An 18,111-nucleotide genomic window follows, 5' to 3' on the forward strand; every position below is an offset into this window, starting at 1 on the left:
GAAACTTGGCGACGAGCAATTGATAACAAATTAGTTGTGGGTACCATATTCATAGACTTTCAGAGGGCGTTTGATTGCGTCTCACACCCAAACCTTCTTCTCAAGCTAGAGCACAACTTCGGAATTACGGGAAACTTACTGGCATGGCTAATTAAGAGATTATCTTTCTGAATGGGAACAGTACACTGTAATTAATGGTGTACCCTCTGAGAATTCCAAAGTGGCACGGCATGCCACAGGGCTCCGTACTGGAGCCCATACCCTTCGCCTTGCACACAAGCTATTTACCGAAAGCTAGTTGGGACTCTTTATTCGACACTTATAAGGTCAAAATAGCTACCTTAATTTATAAGATTTATGATCACACAACTTCAACCTGCTTGGAACATTTTTTCTAAACGAAAGAGTCTAAGTGTGACTTCATTATCAACATCGTGTTAGCGTACAACGTTTTGAAACTTATGATACGATCAACTCTATATCATACAGAGGATCCATTGTGGAATCTTTTAGAACCATCCGCTGTCAGCGCCAGAGATTATGCTAAAAGGGCAAAACGCCCTCAGAAACTTGAACTTTAGTTAAGAGGCGCCGCAAATTGGTTCCCAAATTGACAGTGATTTCGTCTTTTTTTAAATTTTACTTTTATCTTCTTTGTATTTTTCAATTTTTTAGTATCTGATTAACATTTTTTACACGGCCCCATAAGTTATATTAGCTTTAAAACCCATCGTGTTTAAATAAAACAGGTTTTTTTTGGTGTTACTAGCTACTCTTGCTTCAACTTGTCAGTGGTGTGGTTTCTTGCTAACAGTTTTAATGCTGCAACGCCTCCGCTAAAGGTAGCTTATCGTGACACGAGCCGACGCGGGTTGGCGGGTTACCCCACCTTCAAGCGTTTAGCCGGTCTGGAAGACCGGGCAACGCACCTCGGCGTGTTACGTCTCCTATCATGTAAACGTGAAGCTGAAAAAACAAAAGTTTATGTAGACAGGTGGGTTACTTCACCTCCATGTAAACATGCCCTCAAAGGTCATCTTTCTAACCAAAAAGATGATACAAAATAAGAGGGATATTTTTTCTGATGATCACTCACGGGGAAAAATCCGCGTGTTCCTTAGTAGAAGTCGAACGCACGACCTTCCTTCCGATGACTAGTGCGGATGCTCTACCACTGAGCTATATGTGACTCATGTAACAAATTAGTTGTGGGTACCGTATTCATAGATTTTCAGAAGGCGTTTGATTGCGTCTCACACCCAAACCTTCTTCTCAAGCTAGAGCACAACTTCGGAATTACGGGAAACTCACTGGCATGGCTAATTAAGAGATTATCTTTCTGAATGGGAACAGTGCACTGTAATTAATGGTGTACCCTCTGAGAATTCCAAAGTGGCACGGCATACCACAGGGCTCCGTACTGGGGCCCAAACTCTTCGCCTCATATAAGTGGGGCTCTTTATTCGAAACTTATAAGGTCAAAACAGCCACCTTAACTTACAAAATTTATAATCACACAACTTCAACCTGCTTGGAACATTTTTCTAAACGAGAGTCCAAGTGTGACTTCATTATCAACATCGTGTTAGCGTACAACGTTTTGAAACTTATGATATGATAAACTCTATATCATACAGAGGATCCATTGTGGACTCTTTCAGAACCATCCGCTGTCAGCGCCAGAGATTATGCTAAAAGGGCAAAACGCCCTCAGAAACTTGAATTTTAGCTAAGAGGCGCGGCAAATTGGTTCCCAAATTGACAGTGATTTCGTCCTTTTTTAAAATTTTATTCATATCTTCTTTGTATTTTTAATTTTTTTTATTATCCTATTAACATTTTTTATACGGCCCCATAAGCTATATTAGCTTTAAAACCCATCGTGATTTAATAAAACAGGTTTTATTGGTGTTACTAGCTACTCTTGCTTCAACTTGTCAGTGGCGTGGTTTTTTGCTAACCCTTTTAATGCTGCAACACCTCCGCTAAAGGTAGCTTATCGTGACATGAGCCGACGCGGGTTGGCGGGTTACCCCACCTTCAAGCGTTTACTTGGCAAAACGCGACCCTGGCTGGGCGGGTTAGCTGGTCTGAAAGACCGGGCAACGCGCCTCGGCGTGTTACCTATCATGTAAACGTGAGGCTGAAAAAATAAAAGTTTATGTAGACAGGTGGGTTACCCAACCTCCATGTGTACATGCCTTCAAAGGTCAGCTCTCTAACAACAAAAAAAATGACTACAAGATAAGAGGGATATTTTTTTCTGATGGTCACTCGGGGATACTCGGAAAAAAATCCGAGTGTTCCTTTGTAGAAGTCGAACGCACGACCTTCCTTCCGATGACTAGTTCGGATGCTCTACTACTGAGCTATAGGAGACTCATGGGAACGAGGCCATGGCACTAGTTTCAGTTGACAATTGTCCTCTTACAGTATACTTAAAGGAATGAGATTGCCGCAATGGCGTATTCTCGCTTTTGGTCATTTCTAACGGAATCTTCCTTTCCGTTACTAGTTCGGATCCTCTACCACTGAGATATAGGAGACTCGTAGGAACTAGGGCATGTCGACACTAGTTTCAGCTGACAATTGTCCTGCTATACTGCTACGAATGAAATTGTAGAAACGGTGAATTCTCGCTTTCGGTCATTTCCAACTGAATCTTTCTCTCCACGTCACATGGTCGAATTTGTTATTTCCTCTTCCGATCTGGCCTTTTTACTACCTCTACATCATCGAATTCAAACGACAGTGACTGTCTTTCTTCCCTTGCAGAATGGCACCATTTATTGTAATTTCTTCCAATTTGACCGGTGTAAACCCTTTTTACTAGGGACTTTGAGATCTACTACAGCGACGAAAACGTCTCTTCTAAATGTAACTTTGCACAATCTTTAGCCTTTCGCGGTTATTTTATCTCACTCATTTCCTACAATGTGGGTGAATTATCTTGAAATTGAATGTATACCAGTGGTTTCAGTGTATAAATATAAAATGATATATTCGCATTTGTACCGGCTCACGTTGTTAAAACTGTTGAAACCTCAAATTCAGTGATTTGAAGTTGTTTTTATGCAGAGTACAGCAATAAAATGCGTGCCGCACGTGCAGCACGATTATTTTTCCTCTTTTAACCAATCATATTATTAGCCGTAGCCGTAGCCGTCGTCATTTCTTAAATTCCCTACTATCCGAGTTCGCTGGCGGAGCATAGTTAAGAGATGTGGGCTGGTTATGAAACTCGACAAGTTTCTTTGTTTCATGTTTTTGTTCGCTTTCTTGGCCTTGACCCTGCACAAAACCCGACAAAAACACACTTTTTTCGGCAGGATAACCAATCAAAAGCTTCGACTAATTTATTCGAAATTAACTTGCGAACCAAGAACAAAAGATTGTGCAGGGTCACGGTCGGTTCAACATCTAATTGCGACTGTATTGTTTCTGCTTTTGAAATTCCCAGGGTTTCATAACCAGTCCCTAGATTAACTATGGGCGGAGGAACTGTTGGTCACGGCTCCTAAATTCCCCACAAAGGGACATAAAGAGAACAGAAAACACAGGCTGCCGTAACTTACAGCACCGCCCAAAACAAACAAGGTTAGCAAGATATTTGTTACACTTCCAGAGCAAGATAAACAAACCGGTATACTGTGGAATAAAGCTCACATAATTGCCCAGTCAAAGCGCGCGTACTATATCTGAGCGGCAGAAAAGAACTTAAAAGTAAACCCCATGCTGAGAGGAACTAATGATCTTTTGTGGAACCGGATAAAACAGAAATGTCTTTGTTGTTGATAACAAGGGGACAATTAGACAGTTCTCTGGTATTCCAATTACATCTGATAAGAAAGGTCAGTGAGATCACATTTGGGATGACGAAATGCACTTAATAACCGGCCCTGTTAAATCATCCGTTTTGAAAAACGATCGTACAGCTGCGACCATCTGCATCACAGCAGAAACCGAAAGTGAGAAGTGATCCTTGGCACTTATCTGAAAAAAAAACCTAATTGTCGCTTACACACACCTGAAAACTTCAGTTGGCTCCAACGGGATCCGAACCCAAGACAATGGTGGTGCAATGCTCCGCCAACTGAGCTATGAAGCCACTCAGTGGAAAAAGGTCAATTTGTTGTGCTCTGTGTGTTCCCGTGGCGAGTGAAAGACTCGATGAATGAAATAAATGTATTTATTAAAAACGTAGCCACGGATATGAGATTTCCAGCATTTTTATTGGCTCGCCGGGCAAAGGCTATCAGTTTATATACCTGCTGTACCTAATATGGCCAAGAAACGCGTTAGAAATAAAGCGAGCTAAAAACCTTTTTTCAGCTCTGAGAAAAGATGGCCGACAAAAGCTGTTTTGGACCGGAATTGACCGAGGCAGAAATCGATGCTTTAGTCAACAATACAAGGAAGAATTGTTGATCCTGGAGTTTTTAATAAAACAATTATTCTACTAGGGCAGGAACCCATGACCCGGAGCCTACAACTCTACTGTGTTCGTGTAACGGCGTTTTCACAGACCGATTTATTTTTAGATTGAATTTCCCGCGAATGAGACTCCCACAGGAGCTCGATGACCATTTACAAGAAATTAAGCTGACGTCATAGGGTCACCGAACCGGAACTGCCTTTGTTTCTTGACCTAATTCGCGGGAAGGGCTAGTCTAAAAATAAACCTACTTGTGAAAACGCCGTTTCACAGACGCTGTATGGAAGTTGCACGCTCCAGATGGGCTCCTGACTAGGGCTTGCTGGATATAAAATGATTATCACCCCTTGGCGCCACGCGCCTCATTGGTTACCTATCACTTCATATCCAGCGCGCCCTCGTAGAATAATTGTTAAAGATTCGAAGTGCGGGTCGTAGACGAAAGCGAAGTTAAAGTGATCCTCTACATGAAATTGAGATTTAAAAAAAAACAGAGGTTTTTCCCTTTTTGCCGCTTCGCGACTCGTCTTCGCGGCTCTCTCGCCGCGTCAACAAAACCCCCACTGGGATCAGGGTACACTTATCTTGACAACTGCCCAGACAAGTTCGCGGATCACTTTCCTCTTTCGTCTATAACCCGCACCTCAAATATATACATTTATTTCATTCAGTCATTGGCTTTCAGTGTCAATTTTGTCAACTACCTAGCAATTTTTCAACTTTCCACGGCTTAGATACTCTTTTTAACAAACAAGAAGGCGTGTTCAAAAACAACTCCAACAACCCCATGAAGATAGAGATTGACAAGTTCGTCAGTTTTGTTGCGGACTTAACATCGTGTCGACCTATCAAATTGTCAAAACCTCAGTTGTTCTCTAATCACTCTACAGTGAAACGAAAACAAATCATTTTCATACTGAATATAATCAGACGCAGACAAGGTTCAGGAATAATTAATAGGAATCTCATTTATTGCCAGCTATCATGATGCGTTAATACAAGGGCAGTAAAAATACAGAATATACAGGCGGCGTACATCGGAGACTGCAAAGCTATACTGTAAATACCAAGTATACAATGAAAAATATTCTGAACATTTCTGGAGGCAAGAAAATGTAGCTCAACTTAAAAAAGCTTTCAACAAACGCTTATTTTAACACCAGAAACCCATAAAGGTTGAAACATGTAAAGGCCCCTTGTGTGCTGGGAAACGAGCTTCTGAATATTCAATTTGCTAAGTACCGTATTTGGAACAACAAGAGCGAGGGGTTTCCAAATATGGTACTTAGCACTGAAACATTCAACCAATCAGTTTGCACTGAATATTCGGAAGCTGTGAACGCGCGTTACACGTTTCAACCCTTATGGGTTTCTGATAACACTTATATCAATACTTCTCGAATGAGCAAACATCGTCCTGACACCCTTGGTAGTCTGCACTGATTACATCATATTAGCGTACAAGTACGAATGTCAAAAGGAAATCTTACAGAAAGGTATCGAGAGATGCCGTCCAGTGACCTTGAACTGCCAGAAATGTCTGCATATATCCGACTACAAATAGTCATGCGCACTACCAGACTATGCAAACCTAAGTGTGAATACCGAAATACCCGAGCTACAATAGCGTACATTGTATAACGTGAGAAAATACATTTGTCGCAGAGACCAAATACACACTTGACCGACTACACGAATTCGTTTATTAGCTAATGAATTGATACAAGATTATAGGCAAGCTTGAATTTTTTGGAGGAAAAACATAAAAAGTGGTGGAAAACCTCTTCACTGCTTGTTTGAAAAGTCAACAAAATACTCTCCTTTGTAACTACGCTCAAGTTGCCATTTGCGCGGATTATATCGACAGACAATAAAATGGACATCGTGTTCTCCTCGCAATTCTCTGTAAGTAAAGCACTGGTCAGTCAGTTTTCTCTTCTAAACCGCATTAGAGTTTTCATTATATTATTTACAAAATAACTAGACTATGACTAAATCACCTCCAATTTGTCGATAATACCTCACTTCAGCACTCGTTTAATTTGAATTAAGAGGTTTCCTAGTCAGTATGCACTGGTCAATCTATGCATTGATCGTAATCTCCGAACAAGTTTGCATTAAAAGCTCAAAAAGCCCATTTAAACGGTTTCAACATTCATTCAACAAAGTTGAAAGGGTGTTGAGCAAATGTTGACAACAAGTTGTGCGGAGACGGCTCAAATGGTTTTAACATGGCGCCAAATATTGAGCTAACGTTTTGATTGCGAGGAACTAAAAACAAGAAACCAGACTCTCGCGTCCACTTACGGCCTCCTGTGAGCATGCGTGCGTTGTGCAAAATCTTAACGAACTGTTTAAACGGCTTCAGCTCCATCCAACATTTTCTATAACAAAATAAATGTTGAATCGATGTTGAATGAAAGTATAAATCAGTTTGAATTTGATAAAACACTCTTTCAACATTTTTGTTGAAGGACCTGTTCAAAAACGCCTAACATTTGGTTCAACGAAATGTTGAATGCATGTTGAAGCAAAAGTGGAAACCGTTTGAATGGGCCTTAAAACTAAAGGCCGAGACACTCTGGGCGACAAGTCGCAGCGACAGGTCTCCGGAACAAGCTGCTCCGTGTTTATTACTTGCAAAACAAATCGCTGCGACACAACGTCTGTTCGGTGCACAAGCAGTGATCTTGTGTGAGGGGGGATGTGAAATAGTTTTCTAATTCAATATGGCGGACCATATGGAGCTCACTCATTGATTCATTTATATTTGTTGCAGGAAGTGTACACACGCTTTCGCTAATTTTGTCGCTGCGATCAGTCGCACGAATTCAAACTGGGACTAATCGCGGCGACAAAATTCTGCTGCAGCGACTATGATTTTCACAAAATTAACTTCGTGTCACTCGTGGCGAATTGTTGCGGCGACTTGTCCCTGTGACGTGTCGCAGCGACTTATCGCCTAATGTGTCCCGGCCTTAAAGAATCAAATATTTCTACTCATTTTAATGAGCAGAAACATTCGGAAAATATAAACAAAGATATTTGAAATATTTGAGTAGAAAGACATTCAATGCATATTAATTAAGAGATCAAACAACACTCTTTATTTCCTCGTTTTTAACCTTCTAGAAGTTTCCCTAAGAAATTGCCCAAAGAGATCACTCATATCCAAAAGTTTGCCCGATTATTAAATTTCTACAGTCATTTCATTTTCAATGCTAGTACTTTTAGATTCTAGACATTTGCCTAACAAAAAAAAAATATTTTCCCTTGGCCCCTCTGCGGCAATATCTTAGAAAAACCACGTTTCTGAGAAACGTCCTGTCTGTTTGATTCTGGAAGTAACCTTTTTCTAGGAAATCCTTCAATAGAAAAGTTCGAGTCTTAAAACCTTCCACTTATCTTAATTAGGAGATCACGTAATTTCTATGTTCTTAGTTTTTTAGCTTCTTTAAGATTTCGGCCAATTGAAAAAAAAAATTAGTTGGAAAGGAATGGAAGGTTCATATACGGAGCTAAAAACGAATAAAATAAAGGTGCGTTTTATTATTATTTCAGATCACACGGATATTTCGTTCCCAAAGAAACCAGTATCCGAAAACAGATTTTTCTGGCGTTAAAGCCCACTTTCAGCCGGTCAGGATTAACGTAATTTCTATCAAATTGAAGTTCTGCGAAAAATGTACGACTTTCTGTAAATTTCCAGTACATTCAAGAACAAAATGGCACTGAAAACTCGCCATGATACAAGCAAATTGGCGGGAATGTGTACTTTCACAAGACTACCCTTGGCCAAACGTTGTGTTTTCGGATCCGTCTCCCAAAGAAATGCACCGATCATGAATCCTAAAAATCGGGATTCAGATCTGATCAAATGAATCCACTCGGAGAGTGAATTCCTCAGATCAATAATCCATTTTTTCTAGTTTTAGTAAAGATTTTAGCGAAATCCGCTTTTGGATACAAGGATCCGGATTTGCATTTCCGAAACAAACCCACCCTAGGTCTACAAACATACTTTTAAAACAAAACATATCTCTTGTCTTCCTTTACCGTTTATGAGGTTTAAATGCTTTAACGCTTCCAGAACTCATATCATAATTGAAGTAAGGAAAACGACACACTGACGCATCGGAGTACAAGAAGTAGCTTTCTCAACTTTTGGATGCCGTTTCTGAAAAAAAAAAAGGTAAGGAAGAAAAAGACAAAAAATAGCCGGTTCGACAGCAATTTGGAATTTCGTTGTTTGATAAATGAAAAAAGAAACTGTTTTCATCGATAGCAATGTTTGTACATAATTAATTACATGTGATATGATGAAATGGACAAGTGATCCTTTCACCTATCTGGAAAATTTTAAGTCCTTCTCAGGAAAAATTAAATGAGCCCAACAAAATGACCTGCTCCAAAATGTGTGGCCTCATAGCTCAGTTGGTAGAGCATTGCACTTGCATCGAATCCTGTTGGAGCAACCTGAATTTTTCAGGTGTCTACTTAAACAGAAAATTCCTTTAATTGTCTAGATAAGTGCGAGGATCACTTCTTCATTCGTCAATACCTCCACTAGAAAACATACATTTTATTCATTCATTCATTCATAATTACATGTGCTTATAGATAATAGCAACAATTCCTATTCAACTAAGTGTCACTGTGACATGTAAGCTATAAGCCTTCAATATCAAACTTCACTTTACACAGGTAACAAAACGATCACTGAATTATTTCGTTTCAGTGCATTGCATAGCTCAAATAGTTGTCTGCAGAAAGCAAAGTTCCCGACCCGGTGAATGCAGCATTACTTACTTCAGTGGCTAGCCAAAGCAGTTCGTAAAAGAACAACATGGGCGACCAATTTTGAAACCATTTCTCTGTGAAGAACTTACCTCTTCCTCTTCACAACTTGCTGACTAAAAACCGCTACAATGTAATTCTTTTTAGTAATTTTATAAAATGCTAAAAAAGGGGCTTAAAACTGATCTAAAATTAAAAAGGTTTCCCAAATTTTCGAACCGTATCTCTGGTTCTTCTTCGGGGGACAATGAATCTAAAATTCAAAAATCACTGCTTCTTATTTTGGCTCCCAAGAGATCTTAACAGCGGCACATATGCCCTTGGGAACTCTATTCTTTCATTCACAGAGTTCTTATCGATGTTTGAGTGTAAAGACTCCAGAAAAATTCTGCGCTTGTAATTAGTTTCATTCCTTTCAAGAATTTGGCCGTAGCGTGGATGGATGTCGTGCGTGGTTCTTTCGGCATGTTGTCGGATTGCCGACTCTTTACTCGCGGCACGCGCGGGATCATGTTCCACTCTCCTCGAAGCCCAACACCGTTTGCTCTCACCAATGTAGGAGAAATCGCAGTCTTTGCACTCAACCCTGTAAACGATGCCTGCTATTTTTTCTTCCGATGGACGGTCCTTCGGTTTTTTGAAGACAGAAGCAAGTGTGCGTATGGGCTTAAAAGCAGTCCTTATGTTGAAATGTTGCAGTGTGCGTTTTACCCTGTCCGATATCCCTTGAACATAGGGTACCACGGCAAGGCCAGCCGGGTCAGGATGGTGGCTTTGTGGACCAGACCTTGGTTGGGCAGCATTTTCAATGAATTTGGTGGGATATCCATTGACCTGTAGGCTGTCCTGGACGTTGGATGTTTCCTCTGTTCTCAGGGCCTCGCTAGATGGGATGGTGTTCGCGCGGCGCATCAACGTGCTGACGACGGATCTCTTACGTTGTACAGGGTGGTGTGAATCAAATGCCAAGTACTTGTTGGTATGGGTGGCTTTTCGGTATACTTGCACCTCAACCTCACCACTGGGGAGTGTGGATACATTAGTATCCAGGAACGCGATGGTGGGTTTACCGTCCACGGGTATGGCGCGCTCTACTGTGAACTGGATCTGTGGATTGACTGCATTAAGATGGCGATGGAAATTGTCAAGCTCTGCCGACTTTATACACGCGTTTGAATCGTCAACATATCTGAACCACCAGCGGGGGGGAGCCGTGAATGTTGACAAAGCCTGAACCTCGACGTGTTCCATTACCAAGTCAGCGATGACTACGCTCACGGGTGAACCCATAGCGCAGCCGAAAATTTGGTGATACAGAGTCCCCTCATACGAAAAGAAGCTGTTGTACAGTACGATTTTCGTCAGCTCTACAATTTGATTTTTGGTCAGTTTTGTCTTGTCTTTCCAGGTGTGATTCGACTCCAGCTTGCCAGCTAAGGCTAGATCGACAGGAATCGAAGTGAACAGGGATACGACGTCGAAAGATACAATTTCCTCGTCTGGTTTGACTGTCTGGGTCTGTACGAAATCTGAGAATTCCTTTGAGTTCTTTATCGTGTAGCCATGATCTGAACGTAGGGGGCTGAGCAAATTCGCCAAATACTTGGAAACGTGGTAGGTAGGGGACCCGATACTGCTATTGATAGGTCTAAGGGGTATCGGTGTGGACGGACTGGCCAAGGTGTAGTGGTCGTCTTTTACTGTTAACTGGACTTTATGCACTTTTGGAAGGCCATAAAAAGCAGCCGCAACAGGATCACTGGGTTTGATTTTAAAATACTCTTTCTCCGTTAGGTTCCCCGACTTTTTTAGTTCTCCTAACTTCTTTTGTAGCAAATTGGTGGTGCTAAAAACTGGATTGCGTCGCTTATCGGTCACAGGTAAGTATGTTTTTGTGTCCTGTAACATGGACGATATCTGCTCCTTGTAGTCTACTTTATTCATCACCACAGTCGCATTTCCTTTGTCAGCAGGAAGAACGAGAATGCTGTCGTTTTCTTTGAGTCTTTTCATCGCCTGTCGCTCACCTTGGCTGAGAGAGGTGCAGCATTGCGGTTTATCACTATATCATGACTAATTATCACTTATGATATATCAAGAAATATCTTGTATGTTTCTTGTAAGCAATGTTGATAATATCATGATTAATCAATGGTTTTATAAGGGACTGATTTTTTGATATTCCGCATTAGGTTTTTATCATATAAGCATAATTTATCATGATATTATCAGAATATTTAATTAAGTAAGAATTTCTTATTCCTCCTGTGATATAGTGATAAATCATGATATTATCAGAATATTTAATTAAGTAAGAATTTCTTATTCCTCCTGTGATATAGTGATAAATCATGATATTATCAGAATATTTAATTAAGTAAGAATTTCTTCTTCCCCCTGTGATATAGTGATAAATCATGATATTATCAGAATATTTAATTAAGTAAGAATTTCTTCTTCCCCCTGTGATATAGTGATAAATCATGATATTATCAGAATATTTAATTAAGTAAGAATTTCTTCTTCCCCCTGTGATATAGTGATAAATCATGATATTATCAGAATATTTAATTAAGTAAGAATTTCTTCTTCCCCCTGTGATATAGTGATAAATCATGATATTATCACAACATTTTATTAAGTAAGGTTTTCTTCTACCCGGTAATAGAGTGATCAATTGTGGTATTCTCCAGCTTTATTAGAGAATTTTGATATTATCATGATATATCAAACAATCACTGTGAGTGTCTGTTCTTCTTTGTTACATGATAAAATCACTTGCGTAAGACATGATTTGAGAATGAGAGTGATACATGATATTATAGCTTGCTATTCAGAAATATATTTTTCCATGCTATTCTCAAGATTTGAGAGTGATACTTTGATATCTCAATTTACCACTTTTTCAAATTAAAGATTTGATGGCGACAATTACAGAATTTGCAAGCGAAAATTATTGAGCAACTATCATGATAATCTCAAATGATAATGATAGTTTAATATTTGACATGCACGTTATGATGAAAATGATTCCTCGATATTATCATTCTATTATCACCCAAATATCAATAAAATATCCAAATATCAAGTCTCAAACAAATAACATCCTATCAAGATATTTTGATAAACCGCAATACTGCACCTTAGTGGTTGTCATTGACGGTTGGGTCGCCACGCTTTAGTTTTTGTTCGTGCCTTGCACGAGTTCTGTTTTCCTCCCGATGGTTTCGATGTAAGATGACTTCCATTAGTGTGGCAAATTCGGTACTCGGTATTAAACCGAGTATTTCGTGTTGAAGTCTTCCGATAGCGTACTTAATTCTATTAAGTTTGTTGTGGCACATGCTGATCATAAGTCGTAGATAGCTCCAACCTGCACGACGGGCGACCTCCGTGGCTTTTGGATGACTGATAGGTGGCTTCATTTGTAGAAAACTTGGAAGGAGTTTTAATCTTTTGCTCTCGTGGCAGAAGCGTAGATGGGACTTGTACCTTGTTTGCTTTGTAAAGTTTCTTTCCAGAACTCTGGCAAGGTGCAGCGTTCCTTTGCCGTAGGTGGTATTGATGTGTTTAAAAATGTTGCTCTTTTGGCGATCAGTGTTCATAATTTTATAAAATGCTAAAAAAGGGGCTTAAAACTGATCTAAAATTAAAAAGGTTTCCCAAATTTTCGAACCGTATCTCTGGTTCTTCTTCGGGGGACAATGAATCTAAAATTCAAAAATCACTGCTTCTTATTTTGGCTCCCAAGAGATCTTAACAGCGGCACATATGCCCTTGGGAACTCCATTCTTTCATTCACAGAGTTCTTATCGATGTTTGAGTGTAAAGACTCCAGAAAAATTCTGCGCTTGTAATTAGTTTCATTCCTTTCAAGAATTTGGCCGTAGCGTGGATGGATGTCGTGCGTGGTTCTTTCGGTTTAATACCGAGTACAGAATTTGCCACACTAATGGAAGTCATCTTACATCGAAACCATCGGGAGGAAAACAGAACTCGTGCAAGGCACGAACAAAAACTAAAGCGTGGCGACCCAACCGTCAATGAAAACAGACACGAAGAAATAAAGAAAAGATGGGTTGTAAATGCTTCGGACCGAGACCTGGAAGCAAATGAGATATCACTCCTCAGAAAAGGAATGAACTTCGCAATCACTCTTAGAAGTGTGCCGGTTAAGGAGATTCTAACCGCTGTGGAGCAGGGAATATCGAACCTACCACGAGACGCCAAGAACGAGGTCAGGGGCGATATTTGTAACATCATAAAGAATGCAAAAGCGCCAAAAACTTGCAACTTGAGCCAAGGTGAGCGACAGGCGATGAAAAAACTCAAAGAAAACGACAGCATTCTCGTTCTTCCTGCTGACAAAGGAAATGCGACTGTGGTGATGAATAAAGTAGACTACAAGGAGCAGATATCGTCCATGTTACAGGACACAAAAACATACTTACCTGTGACCGATAAGCGACGCAATCCAGTTTTTAGCACCACCAATTTGCTACAAAAGAAGTTAGGAGAACTAAAAAAGTCGGGGAACCTAACGGAGAAAGAGTATTTTAAAATCAAACCCAGTGATCCTGTTGCGGCTGCTTTTTATGGCCTTCCAAAAGTGCATAAAGTCCAGTTAACAGTAAAAGACGACCACTACACCTTGGCCAGTCCGTCCACACCGATACCCCTTAGACCTATCAATAGCAGTATCGGGTCCCCTACCTACCACGTTTCCAAGTATTTGGCGAATTTGCTCAGCCCCCTACGTTCAGATCATGGCTACACGATAAAGAACTCAAAGGAATTCTCAGATTTCGTACAGACCCAGACAGTCAGACCAGACGAGGAAATTGTATCTTTCGACGTCGTATCCCTGTTCACTTCGATTCCTGTCGATCTAGCCTTAGCTGGCAAGCTGGAGTCGAATCACACCTGGAAAGACAAGACAAAACTGACCAAAAATCAAATTGTAGAGCTGACGAAAATCGTACTGTACAACAGCTTCTTTTCGTATGAGGGGACTCTGTATCACCAAATTTTCGGCTGCGCTATGGGTTCACCCGTGAGCGTAGTCATCGCTGACTTGGTAATGGAACACATCGAGGTTCAGGCTTTGTCAACATTCACGGCTCCCCCCCGCTGGTGGTTCAGATATGTTGACGATTCAAACGCGTGTATAAAGTCGGCAGAGCTTGACAATTTCCATCGCCATCTTAATGCAGTCAATCCACAGATCCAGTTCACAGTAGAGCGCGCCATACCCGTGGACGGTAAACCCACCATCGCGTTCCTGGATACTAATGTATCCACCCTCCCCAGTGGTGAGGTTGAGGTGCAAGTATACCGAAAAGCCACCCATACCAACAAGTACTTGGCATTTGATTCACACCACCCTGTACAACATAAGAGATCCGTCGTCAGCACGTTGATGCGCCGCGCGAACACCATCCCATCTAGCGAGGCCCTGAGAACAGAGGAAACATCCAACGTCCAGGACAGCCTACAGGTCAATGGATATCCCACCAAATTCATTGAAAATGCTGCCCATCCAAGGTCTGGTCCACAAAGCCACCATCCTGACCCGGCTGGCCTTGCCGTGGTACCCTATGTTCAAGGGATATCGGACAGGGTAAAACGCACACTGCAACATTTCAACATAAGGACTGCTTTTAAGCCCATACGCACACTTGCTTCTGTCTTCAAAAAACCGAAGGACCGTCCATCGGAAGAAAAAATAGCAGGCATCGTTTACAGGGTTGAGTGCAAAGACTGCGATTTCTCCTACATTGGTGAGAGCAAACGGTGTTGGGCTTCGAGGAGAGTGGAACATGATCCCGCGCGTGCCGCGAGTAAAGAGTCGGCAATCCGACAACATGCCGAAAGAACCACGCACGACATCCATCCACGCTACAGCCAAATTCTTGAAAGGAATGAAACTAATTACAAGCGCAGAATTTTTCTGGAGTCTTTACACTCAAACATCGATAAGAACTCTGTGAATGAAAGAATGGAGTTCCCAAGGGCATATGTGCCGCTGTTAAGATCTCTTGGGAGCCAAAATAAGAAGCAGTGATTTTTGAATTTTAGATTAATTGTCCCCCGAAGAAGAACCAGAGATACGGTTCGAAAATTTGGGAAACCTTTTTAATTTTAGATCAGTTTTAAGCCCCTTTTTTAGCATTTTATAAAATTATGAACACTGATCGCCAAAAGAGCAACCTCTTTTTAGTAATTAAAATAATATTCGAAAAAACACTTACCATTCTTTTCAAGCTCGTGGTGCCCAAATTCGAACGTGACATCATCGCCAATTAGGACAAATGGCGCCCAGTCTTTTACGGCAGAATACTTCTCCGTCTCCCGAAGAGATTTCATAGCATATTGAAGAGCTGAGCTTGCACTTTTTCTATCTGCCAAGTGTTGATAGAAATTTTTCATGAACAGCAAGGTTGCCTCATCATTGATTGCCCAGAGTGACACCAAGACAGACCGGGCACCAGCACACAGGAAAGCTCTTGCTATTCCTACTACACCCTCAGAACTGACCTCTCCCCGGCCACTGTGACAAGAGCTCAGAACAACCAGTCTTGCCTGAAGACCAACTGCACGAACATCACTCATTGTTAACATGAAATCTTCCTTTTCTGGAATCTGGGATGCGCGTTCAGGATTTGGGGCCAAAGCAATTTCTCCAAATTTCGAATCTCCATGTGCTGCAATATGGACTAAAGAAACTGACTTCATTCTTTTCAGCACCTCAGCTTTCGTTGCATTTCTTCCAGTGAGAGGAGTGGTCTACAGAAGTTCTCCAATCATCTCCACCTCTTTTAGTGCCCATGGCAACTCGTCGCCAACGGGTTTACCATTTTCGTCAGTGACTTCCTTTAAACACGGATCGCCCACAAGCAGAGCTGCACTGTTACTGTAGAAGTTGTCAGGTGCACTTGTGATGAGTTTTAAAGCGGTCAACGAGGGAACAGTACGGATCCTGACAGAGTCACTTAATGCAGAAAAAGGAGCCAAGCAAAATGGTCCATCAGGAACAAAGATTAAGTCATCACCTTAAAGCAAGTCTGCAATGGGACTGATTAAGACATCAAACAAAGGCTGCAAAGAGTTATTATCGGAGAGGGTCAAAGACTGAAAGGTCTCGGAAAGAGCTTCTCTACTGCAAAACAAGTGTCTGCGTAGCTTGTCAAGTGTACGATTCTCGCATCGGACAACAGTTCCCGCGCCAATCTGTTTCAAAGTAGTTTCTATCAGTGAAGCGGCACTTCCATTTTTGATTTCCCTTTCCCTAAAGTGTATTCCACTTCCTCCTCTCAGAAGCCAAAAACTGATGGTGTTCCCTTCAAGTGCTATGAAAACTGTTTGTAAGGGCAAATATTTCATAACAGCGGTGATAGTTTCCGTCGTCGCAACAGCCGAGGAAGGTTCTTCATCAACTCCAAATTGCACCTTCAAAATGTCTGTCAAAGCCTGTGCTCGTCCTTGTTCAGCAGCAAACAAAGCCTCATCAACCTCTCCATTCTTTAAAAGTGCTCTCCATAGAGCTGTGTACGCAAACTGATTTTTGTCGCGAAAACTTATTTTCCATGCATCTTCTGATTGAAGAAGATGCCTTGTTTCATCGAAATGTTTTATGCTTAGACGGTAAAAACTGAGGCCTTTGCACAACGAGCCTAAATTTTCATGAACACGACCAAGCCAATAGCAACCGGTTCCCTGTCGTACTGGATCCTCCGTTTCCTTCCAAATAGTAAGCTGTTGTTCGCAAAAGAGAAGAGCATTTTCAAGTTCACCCATTCTGTGATAAGCGATGGCGAGATTACCATTGGCCACTCCCTCCCCGGCCCTATCCCCTACTTCTTTTGCAATGCTAAGATGTTGTTCATGATACTCTATGGCTCGCTTTAAATTGCCCAGACTGAGATAAGCGTTGCCGAGACTACCATTGGCTCCTCCCTCCAAGGCCCTATCCCCTACTTCCATTGCAATGCTAAGACTTTGTTCGTAATACTCTATGGCTTGCTTAAAATTGCCCAGACTGAGATAAGCGTTGCCGAGATTACAATTGGCTCCTCCCTCCCCGGCCCTATCTCCTACTTCCATTGCAATGTAAAGATGTTGTTCGTAATACTCTATGGCTTGCTTAAAATTGCCCAGACTGAGATAAGCGTTGCCAAGATTACCATTGGCCCCTCCCTCCCCGGCCCTATCCCTTACTTCCATTGCAATGCTAAGATCTTGTTCGTAATGCTCCATGGCTCGCTTGAAATTGCCCAGGCTCCGATAAGCGTTGCCGAGATTACAATTGGCCTTGCCCTCCCCGTCCCTATCCCCTACTTCCATTGCAATGTTAAGATGTTGTTCGTAATACTCTATGGCTCGATTAAAATTGCCCAGAATCCGATAAGCGTTGCCGAGATTACAATTGGCCTTGCCCTCCCCGGCCCTATCCCCTACTTCCATTGCAATGTTAAGATGTTGTTCGTAATACTCTTTGGCTCGCTTAAAATTGCCCAGACTGTGATAAGCGTTGCCGAGATTACAATTCGCCTTGCCCTCCCCGGCCCTATCCCCTACTTCCATTGCAATGTTAAGATGTTTTTCGTGATACTCTATGGCTCGCTTAAAATTGCCCAGACTGCCATAAGCGTTGCCGAGATTACCATTGGCCTTGCCCTCCCCGGCCCTATCCCCTACTTCCATTGCAATGTTAAGATGTTGTTCGCAATACTCTATGGCTCCCTTAAAATTGCCCAGACTCCGATAAGCGATGCCAAGATTACCATTGGCCTTGCCCTCCCCGGCCCTATCCCCTACTTCCATTGCAATGCTTAGATCTTGTTCGTAATACTCTATGGCTTGCTTAAAATTGCCCAGAT

General features: G+C 41.6%; 1 protein-coding gene and 1 pseudogene across 1 annotated transcript in view; both read right to left on the reverse strand.

Annotated features, from left to right (window-relative positions):
* The window catches only part of LOC138024398 (uncharacterized), a 532,828-nt gene that overhangs the window by 393,179 nt on the left and 121,538 nt on the right, over positions 1 to 18,111 (reverse strand). The gene's annotated exons all lie outside the window — the stretch shown is intronic.
* Positions 8,622 to 18,067, reverse strand: LOC138024347 (tetratricopeptide repeat protein 28-like; annotated as a pseudogene).

Source organism: Montipora capricornis, chromosome 11 (assembly GCF_036669925.1).
Source record: "Montipora capricornis isolate CH-2021 chromosome 11, ASM3666992v2, whole genome shotgun sequence".
Classification (NCBI taxonomy): Eukaryota; Metazoa; Cnidaria; class Anthozoa; order Scleractinia; family Acroporidae; genus Montipora; species Montipora capricornis.